This window comes from Psammomys obesus, unplaced genomic scaffold (genome assembly GCF_907164565.1).
Source record: "Psammomys obesus unplaced genomic scaffold, mPsaObe1.curated_primary_1811, whole genome shotgun sequence".
NCBI lineage: Eukaryota > Metazoa > Chordata > Mammalia > Rodentia > Muridae > Psammomys > Psammomys obesus.
This window is the reverse complement of record NW_026590341.1, coordinates 198,840-201,999: the sequence shown is the minus strand read 5'-3', so window position 1 is coordinate 201,999 and position 3,160 is coordinate 198,840. Positions and strand designations below refer to the sequence as shown.

The window sequence follows — 3,160 nt, the reverse complement described above, 5'->3', positions numbered from 1 at the left end:
GCAAAGGTTGAGGCCAACCTCCTTAGTGGAAAGCTCTGACTCTCACCCATTTGCAAGCCTCAGGTTGACATGGAAGCACAGCTGAAGGACAGGCTGGGCTCCTTTGAGAGACATCACAAGGCGTTGAGTCTCCAGCCTCCCAGGGCTGTGTATGCATGTGTGTCCTAGTGTATGCATGGGGTGAGAAGGCCAGATTAAGGGTGTTAGTGCAAAGGCGAACCATTGCTGACACTGGGGTCAGGTGACATAACACTGTCCCCATGCTAGGTAGGACTCTGTGGAGTTAGGTGCTAGGTCTACCTCTGTTCACTCTGACAGAACTCTGATCATTTCCCATGATTCTGGATGCTCAGCAGCTGTTGTGCATCCATGGGCATTTGGCCCGTTTAGTAAGTACTGCAGCTGACAGGCCCAAGCAGATAAACCAAGTCCACTTTGGGTCTGAGATGAACCAGAAGAGCTGAGCTCCAGAATCAAGATGTTCCAGTCCCTATACAGACCATAACTGAGGGTGCAGAATTGGAAGGCTGGAGTAGGGCCACCCTTGGGGTAGAAAGCTCAGAATCAGGTGGCCCTCACTTGTCTTGCATAGTTCATCTTTCAGGCCCCACAGAATCCACAGGGGACATGTAACCAAGACTGACCTTTAACCTTCTGTCTATAAGACGTCTGATGGTGTGGACACACACATTATAACCACTGTAGAGCCCTGAAATGGCAATGTTGGGATCTTGCCATTTCAGCAGCTGCTCTGAAAACTTAACATGCTAGCTCACACACTCAGGCCAGTCATCTCCTGTTTTGTCTCTAGTGATTCCCATTTTCATATTACTATTGCTAGACATTAAACACTATGGCTTTGTGCAGGTCACACAGGGTTTTTTTTTTTTTTTTTTTTTTTTTTTTTTTTTTTTTTTTTTTTTTTTAATGCTTTGGGCTTCTCTGAAACCCCTGCATCTAGTTTTCTGCCACTGTCTTTTAACATGCGGCTTCCCTCCCTAAACGCTGAGACCCCATGAAGGGCTAGGTATCTTCTGCTGGTCTCTTTTTTCATTTCCTTTTAATTTATCTAATCACATTACATCCCAAACCCAGCCTCTCCCTCCTCTCCTCCCAGTCCTGCTCTCACACCATCCCCCCTCTCCTTCTTCTCAGAGAAAGGGAGGCCCCTAAGGGGTGACAACCTTTTCTGGCACCTCAAGTCATAGCTGGAATAACGCATCTTCTCCCACTGTGCCTTTGAATCTTCTCCTCTACTCACACAGTCCCTCCTCTGGGTGACTCCATTTTCCAGCTCGTTATTCAGTCTTGACCAAGCTATGTAAGTGAACTGATCATGAAGCAGTTTATCCTACGGCTTAGTTTTCACCTCTCAATGTTCAACACAGTTCTTGCCATTGTTGTGTACTTTTAGTAGTCTGTTGATTTTTGCTTACAATGCTTTCTCTCTTGTTTTTAAAACATTAAAACAAAAACAAAACCAGCACACATCCTTCAGCAAGGATTCAGAGGCATTGCCTGCTTCCGCAGACCCCAGCTGACAGCTTGCTTCTCAGTGCTCCTAACTTTCCATTGCACTTACATATGGGCACTGCTGGATGCTGGTAGGTCTGCATCAGCCCCTGCTTCTCCGGAAAGAATGTTCCAGAAGGAATATTCCTATGCACCTCAGACAGATTCTGGACTACATGACTGTAGACCACAACTGAAGACAGAAGGGAGAAGTGAACCATGAATTCCTGTTGCTCATCCCTTGCGTTGTTCTTGTCCCTGTAAAGTCGGCTTTTCCCTAGCTTGAGCTGGGGATGAGAACATTACTCTTCTAACAACCGAGACTGACAACAGTTTCATTCTTGAGCCAAGGCTGCAGGGCTGCCATCAAACACCCTGACCCTGGGGCTTCAGACCTGCGTCCTTCTACACGTGCCCAGCACTGTGCTCCATTTTGAGGAAGAGCAGCAAACAGAATCCAAATCCTCTTGGCCTGCTGAAATCTTGTGCAATTTCCACTCCGCCCGGAAGGTGTCCCCACTTCCTGATGAGCACTTAGGGAAGTATCGTTTGTTATAGAAAAGCTTCTGAGAACAAGCACCCCTTATCAGCATCGTACCCAGTGCCAGCACACAACTTCTGCCAGCCGTCTGGAGCATAGAATAAGGGCTGAAGATGACACTGTGCAGTGTATTGCTTTCAGGATGAGGTCGGAGACCCTAGGTGGGACAGCAGTGGCACTCATTCCCCAGGGTGGCCTCACCTGTGGTGCTCACTGCCTAGGGTGCCTTCCCCATCTACTTACCTACTTCAGAGAGTGCACATATAGCTTACAGCTATCATGAAACAAACATCCAACATGACCATGAAGCACCATCAGGACCTTCCTACGTGGCCCAGTGTGAAAAGGGGCAGGTAAGCTGTATGCGCCCTACTTGCCCTCGGAGTTTAAAGACAGCTTGAGACAAATATCACATGGGGATGTGGGGAGATACAATGGGCCCTCTGACAAATGGTGGACACTCAGAATGGCCTGGAAAAGAAAAGCTTAGAAGTACAATAAAGCCAGGAAGTGATACTTTCACAGAGGAGCTGGTAACACAGCCAAAGCCCATGCCTGATGCCACCCCTGCCGAGCGTTGCTTCTCACTGGAAACACCCGCACTGAATGCCTGGTTCATGGTGAGCCTCAGGCTTGCCTTCTCAGTCACCATCAGTGCTACTCAGCCCAACCCTGTACTGGGTCATGAACTAAAAAAAAAAAAAAATTCAGGAGCTGCCCTTACAGGCATAGGTATAGCAGGTGTGGCTGCTGTGTCACTTGTGCATTAGCAGGTGGCAGAGAGGAGAGAGGCTATGTCTACCTTCAGTGTTCTGAACATCTGAACGATGGTCCTGAAAAAAGCAAGCCTGAGATGACCAACAGTCTGGCACCAGGGAGCCAGACAGGGATAGCCTGAGATAATGACCAGTTCAGCACCCTGTAGGCCTGGACAGGATCCCAGGGAGCGGCGCTGGCCAGGGAGATGAAACACACCAGGAGCTGTGTGGCCCAGCAGGAGCAAGCTGGAGAGTAGAAGAATCCTGCCCGGGACCATGGCCCCATGTGGGAGTGAGCTGGAGACAGGCAACCCCTGCATGGGGCTACATAGTCGAGCCTGGTGAGGAG

At 49.1% G+C, this 3,160-nt stretch overlaps 1 non-coding gene across 1 annotated transcript; it reads left to right on the top strand.

The window, feature by feature from the left end:
• The first annotated feature begins 2,766 nt into the window (after window positions 1–2,766).
• LOC129676521 (small nucleolar RNA SNORA17) lies at window positions 2,767–2,894 on the top strand. Its single transcript, XR_008720089.1, has one exon. It is a non-coding gene; the product is annotated as a small nucleolar RNA SNORA17 (small nucleolar RNA).
• The last annotated feature ends 266 nt before the right edge of the window (window positions 2,895–3,160 follow it).